The 10,000-nt window shown below is 50.0% G+C and overlaps 1 protein-coding gene across 4 annotated transcripts in view; it reads left to right on the top strand.

Annotated features, from left to right (window-relative positions):
• LOC132472828 (leucine zipper putative tumor suppressor 2 homolog) overlaps positions 1 to 10,000 on the top strand; it is a 51,889-nt gene that overhangs the window by 20,194 nt on the left and 21,695 nt on the right. For 2 of the 4 annotated variants that reach the window (XM_060072621.1, XM_060072619.1), the window contains exon 2: positions 5,814 to 5,927. The gene's annotated coding sequence lies outside the window, so the exon portion shown is untranslated. Of the gene's footprint in view, positions 1 to 3,277; positions 3,327 to 5,813; positions 5,928 to 9,823 lie in introns of those variants that run through there. The other 2 variants (XM_060072620.1, XM_060072618.1) reach the window with 2 other exon arrangements.

The following is a 10,000-nucleotide window of genomic DNA, read 5'->3' as shown; positions in this document are numbered from 1 at the left end:
TTAAAGGGACTCTCACCTTTGTTGCATTTTTACACTTTTTTTTGGATAAGGTTAAATTGGTATTAATAAGGTAAGAACACTCTAATATGCAAGACAGACCCACCAGGAGTAAAAACAAACAATTATTTTACTCTCATAATATTTAGTGAAAACTTCAACCAATAAAATTCTTCGGACCGAAGGACCTTATTGGCCGATAGACCTGTCTGTTTGCTGCATGGATATATAAGGTTTTCCGTCTGCTTCTTGTGGCGCATTCGGGCCCGCGTCATCAAGGCGCGTCCTCAACTAGAGGGTTTGTTTTGATTCCACGGCAGACAGTAGCGAGTAGCGACCGTAGCGACTGACGATGGCAGACCAAAGTGGTCCACGGCGTACTGAAACTGCACCATTCAGTCCGATTAGGGGACTCATCTCGGACTCAGACTCACAGAGTTACCCTCCTCTGGAGCCTCAGGAAGACCTCCAGACTGTTGGCCACCAACTGCACCATTCAGTCCGATTAGGGGACTCATCTCGGACTCAGACTCACAGAGTTACCCTCCTCTGGAGCCTCAGGAAGACCTCCAGACTGTTGGCCACCAACTGCACCATTCAGTCCGATTAGGGGACTCATCTCGGACTCGGACTCACAGAGTTACCCTCCTCTGGAGCCTCAGGAAGACCTCCAGACTGTTGGCCACCAACTGCACCATTCAGTCCGACAAGGGGACCCGATTCGGCCTCAGAAGCCAAGTGGTCCCACTCCCCTGGATGATTCTCAGGACCTCCAGACCGTTGGCAACCAACCGCACCACTCAGTCCGATTAGGGGACCCGTTTCGGACTCAGACGCGAAGTTGTCCCGCTACTCTGGAGCTCCAGGAAGACCTCCAGACCGTTGGCACCCAACCGCACCACTCAGTCCGATTACGGGACCCATTTCGGACTCAGACGCGACGTTGTCCCGCTACTCTGGAGCTCCAGGAAGACCTCCAGACCGTTGGCACCCAACCGCACCACTCAGTCAGATTACGGGACCCATTTCGGACTCAGACGCGACGTTGTCCCGCTACTCTGGAGCTCCAGGAAGACCTCCAGACAGTTGGCACCCAACCGCACCACTCAGTCCGATTACGGGACCCATTTCGGACTCAGACGCGACGTTGTCCCGCTACTCTGGAGCTCCAGGAAGACCGCCAGACCGTTGGCACCCAACCGCACAACTCAGTCCGATTACGGGAACCCGATTCGGCCTTAGAAGCCAAGTGGTCCCGCTCCCCTGGATGATTCTCAGGACCTCCAGACCGTTGGCAACCAACCGCGACAACGTCGCGTCTGAGTCCGAAATGGGTCCCGTAATCTGACTGAGTGGTGCGGTTGGGTGCCAACGGTCTGGAGGTCTTCCTGGAGCTCCAGAGTAGCGGGACAACGTCGCGTCTGAGTCTGAAATGGGTCCCGTAATCGGACTGAGTGGTGCGGTTGGGTGCCAACGGTCTGGAGGTCTTCCTGGAGCTCCAGAGTAGCGGGACAACTTCGCGTCTGAGTCCGAAACGGGTCCCCTAATCGGACTGAGTGGTGCGGTTGGTTGCCAACGGTCTGGAGGTCCTGAGAATCATCCAGGGGAGCGGGACCACTTGGCTTCTGAGGCCGAATCGGGTCCCCTTGTCGGACTGAATGGTGCAGTTGGTGGCCAACAGTCTGGAGGTCTTCCTGAGGCTCCAGAGGAGGGTAACTCTGTGAGTCTGAGTCCGAGATGTGTCCCCTAATCGGACTGAATGGTGCAGTTGGTGGCCAACAGTCTGGAGGTCTTCCTGAGGCTCCAGAGGAGGGTAACTCTGTGAGTCCGAGTCCGAGATGAGTCCCCTAATCGGACTGAATGGTGCAGTTGGTGGCCAACAGTCTGGAGGTCTTCCTGAGGCTCCAGAGGAGGGTAACTCTGTGAGTCTGAGTCCGAGATGAGTCCCCTAATCGGACTGAATGGTGCAGTTTCAGTACGCCGTGGACCACTTTGGTCTGCCATCGTCAGTCGCTACGGTCGCTACTCGCTACTGTCTGCCGTGGAATCAAAACAAACCCTCTAGTTGAGGACGCGCCTTGATGACGCGGGCCCGAATGCGCCACAAGAAGCAGACGGAAAACCTTATATATCCATGCAGCAAACAGACAGGTCTGTCGGCCAATAAGTTTTCACTAAATATTATGTAAAAAAAATTGTTTGTTTTTACTCCTGGTGGGTCTGTCTTGCATATTAGAGTGTTTTTACCTTATTAATACCAATTTAACCTTATCCAAAAAAAGTGTAAAAATGCAACAAAGGTGAGAGTCCCTTTAAGATGACCCTCGATTGATCAAATTTTCAAGTTTTAGGTCTAGAGGTCATTGATTAAGCCATGTCCTTTAGCTGTTTCCTGTGTTTCTCTCAATCTCTTTCTCTCTCTCTCTCTCTTTTTATCCTCTCCGTTGCCCTCTCCCGCAAAAATTCAGTCATTCCAAGGATCAGAGAACTCTCTCTCTCTCTCTCTCTCTCTCTCTCTCTCTCTCTCTCTCTCTTTCTCTCCCTGTATCTCTGTCTCAACGGATCAGAGAGGGAGGACATTCATTTGATCACTGCTTTAGTCTGCTTTTCTCGCCTCTGATGTCGACTGCCACCAAATCCCCTTTGCATTAAAGTCAGAAATTGAAGCATTAAATCATGTTTTATGTATCTTGTGCGAACACAATGAAGCCCCAGCTGGAATGGGGACCAGGCCTCACAGGAGGGCGGACATTACAGTGACAAAGTAGCCATCTCTTCTCGGAAGAATTATCACTGCATAGCAGTTGGGCCTTTAGCGAGGGGAGCGTGAGGCGATGGCTTTATCGTTAGCAAAAAGCAGAAAGTTGCATTTTCCAGTCGAGTGTGTGTGTGTGTGTTCCTTTGAGGTTGAGGGATGCTATAATAAACTTCCTGCGTGTGTGTGCGTGCATGGGATTTTTAATATATGAACAGAGAGTTTGCACTTGCTTGCCCCCCCCCCCTCTGTGGACTGTTTCTGTGTTTAGTGTCGGAAAAGGAAGCAACCACGCCACTGCCTTATCCCCGTCTAGTGTTGCCAGATTGGGCCAGATGCAGCCAGTGTTGCCAGATTGGGTGGTAAATATGGCCCAATCTGGCAACACTGTCCCCGTTCCCGGTCTTCACCTTAAATATGCCCACAGAATCCGTTGTGATAAAGAAGGCCGACACCTGTGGGCAGGACGGGGGGAGACGCAGCCTGTGATCATAGAAGTGAATTAATAATGCGCTGGTTCCTCAGACAGCCGGCCCCACGGGGCTGCCCGGCGGAGCCTTCTAGCGGTTGAGCGGTAAAGAGCGTGGTTGTATATCATTATTTTTTTTTTGTTATATAACCTTGAATTAGTTTGAAGTTATGTAGCACCTCACTGGGAGTTCTTGTGCAGTTCAATGGGAGTGACACCCTGAGTCAAGGTGTCAGCATTATTGTGTGTGTGTGTGTGTGTGTGTGTGCGCGTGTGTGTGTGTGTGTGTGTGTGTGTGTGTGTGTGTGTGTGTGTGTGTGTGTGTGTGTGTGTGTGTGTGTTTGTGTGTGTGTGTGTGTGTGTGTGTGTGTGTGTGTGTGTGTGTGTGTGTGTGTGTGTGTGTGTGTGTGTGTGTGTGTGTGTGTGTGTGTGTGTGTGTGTGTGTGTGTGTTTAACTTATCAGGGCTGTGTGCGACCTGTCCTGGAGGGGGGGCATATGCACCGTGAGTCATGACTGTATAATGTGTTTGGGAATAATGTAACAGACTGTGTGTGGGTGGCTACGTCTGTGTGTATGTGCATGCACTCTTGTGTGCATGTGTGCGTGTGTGTGTGTGGATTGTGTGCGTGCGTGTGCATGCATGTGTGTCTGTGTGTGTGTGTGTGTGTGTGTGTGTGTGTGTGTGTGTGTGTGTGTGTGTGTGTGTGTGTGTGTGTGTGCGGTTTTCATCAGAACTCGCCCAAGTTCCCCAGAAAAATGGTACAAATACACATTTTCCGGTCAAATATTAAATCAAATTAGGCCTGTGAAGCCAAACTGTGAAATGATTGTGATCCCTTTAAGCCCCCACTCGTACTGCACAGATGTTGTGATGTGCAGAATGTTATACACTTGTTCTCATGTGCAGGATGTCTTGCACTTGGTTATGTGAAATTTGTGTACCAATTATTTTAAATCCTCTGAAGTGTTTTTTACCAATTTATGCCGTTTTTCTCCTCTCATTATCTTTTGCTCCTTGTCTCCTCTCCTCTCTCCTCCCTCCCCCCCACCACATGCCCCCCACACACCCTCAAACCCTCCTCTCTGGTGGGTCTGGCTGATGCTCTCCTCTCAGAGGGGACCACTTAGAAGGCGGAGACGAGGCGGACAGGGCAGCTCCTTAATGAGCCTGAAGCCCACGACGTCCCCCCCCCCCCGTCCCCCCCGTCCCCCCCCAGTAACCCCTCGCCCCCCGGAGATGGGCTTTGACCATCTGTCCTCTGAGGAAATCTCTTTTCAGGGGTGGGCGGGGGGAAGGAGAGGGGGGTCTCTGACGTCATCATAACCCTGGCCACCCCCCCACCCCACCCCTTCTCTGACTCCCCATATCGCCCTCTGCTCCATTAGGAAAATAATATTAAATTATTCTCAATAATTTATTATTTGGAACAGGTGCAGTACTTGGGACAAGGTTAAGCTTATATAATGTTTTGCATTGGATGCAAAACATGTTGTTTTGATTAAACCCACTTTTAATACATGTAGAATAGGCTGATGGTGTTTGAGGCGTTGGACTCAAAACTGATAAGTTCTGGGTTCTATCCCCAGTCTATATCCACCCCACATTCTTCCTAAGCACCATGGCTCATATACCAGCTCATTCCAAAGGTTTCAAAACTTTTGAAACCTGCTGCTTCAAAAGGTCGCTGTCAATCGCTTTGGAGAAATGCAAAACAGTGAAATTAATCTTTTTTGAAACCCCATCCATCAGAGGGAATCGACCCAGACAGACGGGGTTATCTTCCAAAGGATTGCTCAAATAAGCTCTTTTTCCTCTGCCACCACCACAGGCATGTGTGTTGAGAAGGGGGCTGACGGTGTGACAGGGGGATCAGGATAACATGAGTAACAAGAGCCGGGGCTCTGGACGGACAGCTCCCTCAGCATCTCTATCACCGGCCGAATACGAGACACTTTCGAGGTCCTTCCGAAAGCAGAGTATCCCTGCATATTGAGGGATGGGGAGGGGGAGTGGGAGGGAGGGAGGGAGGGAGGGAGGGAGGGAGGGAGGGAGGGAGTGAAGGCTTGGGCGGGGGGGTCTGCAGAATCAATAGCCCCCCCAATACCACAGCGCTTACCCGGCTGTGATGAAGGCATGGATTACCTCCCCAGCTGTTAGTTTTGCACCCAGGGGAGCCGGAGGGTGGGGGGAGGAGGGGGAAAGGGAGGGGGGGGGAGGAGGAGGAGGGGGAGGGGGAGGAGGAGGAGGGGGAGAAGGAGGGGGAGTTACTGAGGGGAAGGCAGGAAAGGTGAGAAAGTGAAATAAAGTCGGGAGGGAGGAAACCGTGTGATGCAGATCTGAGAATCCTCCACCATTTTGTCTTTGTGTGTGTGTCTGTGTGTGTGTGTGTGTGTCTGTTATATATATTATGTATTCCTTCTTCAAGGGCTATGTATGTGTCCCTCCAAAAGGGGGCGGTATTGCCCCCCTAGACCCCCATTAGAGCGACCCCTCGGGTTCAATTTAACTTCCCAATGACTGCAACAGAAATGAATGTCTGATCTCATCTGCAGTGAGTCAATGTGTTCCACCTGTGTCTCCGTGTCTCCAGGCCAGGGCCACTCGGGGTACCACGACGACGACGACCCCCAGCCCCCCGGGAGGAGTGAGGTCCCTGGGATGAGAGCCGCGCGTCTCCCCCTTATCTTCCCCAGACCTCCAGGAGGTGAGTGCGGCCCGTCGTTGCGGAGCAAGGGCTAGGGGGAGGGCGGAGGGAGGATTCTCCGTCAGACAAAAGGCTTTCTCTTGATGCCGTTGACCTTCAATATTTGCTGACTCACGCCCTCCACCCTCCATCCCCCCCCCTTCTTTTTTTTCCTACTTCTGTTGTTGATCTCTATCTCCCCCTCGCACTCTCCCCCCTCGCTTTCTCTCTCTCCCCCCTCACTGGCTATCTCTGTCATTCCACCGCTTTGTCTCCGTCTCTCTGTCTCTCTCTTCTCCTTGATCTCTCTCCCTCTCTCCCTCTCTCTCTCTCTCTCTCTCTCTCTCTCTCTCTCTCTCTCTCTCTCTCTCTCTCTCTCTCTCTCTCTCTCTCTTTGTCTCTCCGTCTCTGTTTATCTAACTATCTCTCTTTCTTTCCGAATGTCTGAATGTTCCCGTAACTCACCCCCCCCCCCTCTCCCTTCCTCTCTCCCTCTCTCTCTCTCTCTCTCTCTCTCTCTCTCTCTCTCTAGGTTTCTCTGTCTCCGCTCTCTCTCTCTCTCTGCTTTGTTCCCTCTGCTTTGTAGGATGCTATGAATTGGACTACGCAGAAAGAAACTTGTCCCGGTCACTTTGATACACACACATACACACACACACACACACACACACACACACACACACACACACACACACACACACACACACACACACACACACACACACACACACACATGACAGTAGCAGAAGAGGAGGAAAAGGGCAGCGGAAGAGAAGGGGGGGGGCAGGGTTCAATGCTTGCAATAGCAATATATAGAATCAAATCTTATTTTACTGTACACACAGTTTAATTGTATACAGTATTCTTCTATCAAGCTCAACTCTGAAAGTGTCCCTTCTTTCCAAAGCAACCGTCGACTCAATAGCTTAAGGATTTATTTATAATTTTGTTTATTTACTATTTGATTATAGCTGTATTGAACTTGGTCTGTGTGTGTGTGTGTGTGTGTGTGTGTGTGTGTGTGTGTGTGTGTGTGTGTGTGTGTGTGTGTGTTTTGGTGTGTGTGCGCTTGCATCCATTTGCGTGCATATGTTTTAACACCCCCATGTCCACCACTAATACAACACAACACACATACTTCCATCTCTCATGCCACAGCTCCCGATGCTGAGTGCTAAATGAGTGCATGTATGTTAGAAATGTGTTCAGATAGGAGGACTTGGTCCCAACCGCGCCAGCTGCTGTCCTTCTCTTCCTCTCTGCCTCTCTCTTAAATCCAATCCAGCAGTCCAACTTCTCAGGTCAGCTGTCCTTGTCTGTCATTGGCTGGCCCCTAACGAGATCTAAGAAGATCCCACTGTTAATGGTCCCATTCAACTCTTTATTGTGTGTATGGTCATTAATTCATGCTGATAATTGTCTGGGTGTTAACCTGGAGAACAATAGTTAAGATGAGGTAATGTCAAGCAATTTGAACTGCAAACCTTGATCTTGCATTCAGTGTATTGTTTGTGTTTCTCCAAACTTCAAAGTTTAGAAATGTAATTGCTAATTATATGGCAGGAGCATTGGCATCAGCCTTGGAAAGAGTTGCATTTCATGCATTATGCATTTCTTTGTGTGTGTGTGTGTGTGTGTGTGTGTGTGTGTGTGTGTGTGTGTGTGTGTGTGTGTGTGTGTGTGTGTGTGTGTGTGTGTGTGTGTGTGTGTGCATTCGTCTGTGTGTGTGCGTGGGTGTGTGAATTTGAAGTTGCGTCCATGCACACACCTGTGTGTCAGTGTTTGCTTTACACACGAGTGTGTTTTTTTGACCGGCTTCATGTGTTTCTAACAAGTCCTGCAGTAATACAGTACTAGTCTTGAAATACAGTCCATAACCTCAAGTCCAAGCCATGTCTCAAACTCCAGCTCATGTCTTGTGGCCCATTCCCGTGTAGTTATTGACATTATTTATACTGATAATTTCTGCGCCTTCTGTTTGGCTTCTTCCATCCTTAATCCAATCTTTAAACTTCATCCAAAGTACTTCAATATGTCTCCTTATTCGTTTCAGTAGTTTAAGTGCATCTTATTTCATTTTCCAGCGTGTGAGATGATGTCACTTTGTTTTATCTTGTTTTATTCGCCTGTGTGTTTGTGTTTTTGTGTTTGTATGTGTGTGTTTGTGTGTTTGTATGTGTGTGTTTATGTGTTTGTTTTTGTGCGTGTCATACATCGAGAACGTAACTTCGAGGTGTTTATTAGGCAGGCTGCAGTGGAAATTCCCCCTTTCCATGCACGTTATTTTTAGCAGCATGCCATCGTTAGCCGTATTAATGACAGGGAGGTGTTGATGCTCAGGGTTGCACTGAGCTCACTTTGATGACGGTCAGCCTCTGCCAACTACTGGAGAAGGTGGAGAGACATTAAGGTAGAGAGAGAGACTCAGATTACAAATTAATTGTGAGTATACTGTTGGCATAATAGAGATGTGTGCGTGTGTGTGTGTGTGTGTGTGTGTGTGTGTGTGTGTGTGTGTGTGTGTGTGTGTGTGTGTGTGTGTGTGTGTGTGTGTGTGCTACCTGCCCCCACAGTCTTTCTATCTCACTCTTTTCTTCTGTTTTCCTTCCAGAATCACTCAGTTAGTGTTACTGCTTTTCCATGGCAGCGCCGGGCAATAAAACCACAACGGCTTTGGGTTGCAGCAGGGCTAAAAATGGTGTGTGCGCATAGATTCAAGTTGTGTGTGTGTGTGTGTGTGTGTGTGTGTGTGTGTGTGTGTGTGTGTGTGTGTGTGTGTGTGTGTGTGTGTGTGTGTGTGTGTGTGTGTGTGTGTGTGTGTGTGTGTGTGTGTGTGTGTCTGTCCGGCAGAGTCTTCAAATGTCAGCTATACTGTATCTGACAACTCTATACCCCCACCCCCCCCCCCCCCCCCTCCCGTTTGATTCGTCGAAAGACACACACACACCCGTGTGTTGGCATTGATGTCCACTGAGCACCAGGGCTGGTTTATGCTGCGTTAACTAATTGATCTATTTCCCCAGCAGATGCGGGTGGGTTACGCAACAGCCAGCATAGCAGGGACAGAGCAGCAGAATGTATAGTACAGATGTGCAGAAAAAAATCGCTCACGTAATTCTACCCCGTCGACCTTAATTGACCATCCCCCACTTTCTGCCTCCCCCCCCCCTCTCGCCCTCTCTCCCTCCCTCTCGACTCTCGATTCCTTCCTCATTCTCTCCACTCTCCCTCTGTCTCTCTGTCTCTCTCCCATCCCTCTCTCTCTCCCCTCTTTCTCCCTCCCTTCCTCCCTCTCGCTCCCTCGCTCATCTCAGATTTCTTTTGATAATCGCAGAAAGGACAGAGCTACACTGCGGGACAGATGTTGCTCGGATGGTGGGGGGGGGGGGGGGGGGGGCTGGGGGGGAGGGGGATGTTCCTTATGCACCCCCCCGGCCAACATCCCGCCCCCTGTCTCAACATCTCAGCTGCCCTTGCATAAACCCCAATAGGACCCCTTATGTATTATTGTACAGAGACAGGAAGCAATGAAGCAATGACCAGGGAGAGTAAAGGAGACTGGATAGAGGGAAAAGGCAGATAAACAGTGTGTGTATGTCTGGTGTGTGTGTGTGTGTGTGTGTGTGTGTGTGTGTGTGTGTATGTGTGTGTGTGTGTGTGTGTGTGTGTGTGTGTGTGTGTGTGAGAGTGGGGGGAGGAAGAAAGACATAATGTGTGTTAGCCTATGACTGTGTTTATCTATGAGTGAGTTTGCTATGTGTTTGAAAGTGCATGTGGGAGTGAGTCTTGAGTTTGTGCGGGGGAGAGTTTGTGTGTGTGTGTGTGTGTGTGTGTGTGTGTGTGTGTGTCGGTGGGAGCGGGGAATAAGGAGGTGAACTGGGGGGGGGAGGAGGGAGGGAGGGAGGTGGAGCTAAGGCAGGCAGCAGGGAAGGAAAGCTGAGAGGCACAGTGGGAGAGAGAGAGAGAGAGAGAGAAGGAGCAGGGGAAGAGAAGAGAGGGCTTCCATTGTAAAAAAAAAAAAAAGTCCTTGTGTCGTGCTATGTGAGAGAGACAAAGAGAGGAAGTTGGACCGTTGAAGAGTGACGACGGACGGA

The sequence above is a fragment of the Gadus macrocephalus genome, chromosome 15, assembly GCF_031168955.1.
Source record: "Gadus macrocephalus chromosome 15, ASM3116895v1".
In the NCBI taxonomy this organism is placed as follows: Eukaryota; Metazoa; Chordata; class Actinopteri; order Gadiformes; family Gadidae; genus Gadus; species Gadus macrocephalus.
This window is presented reverse-complemented; position numbering and strand designations above follow the sequence as displayed.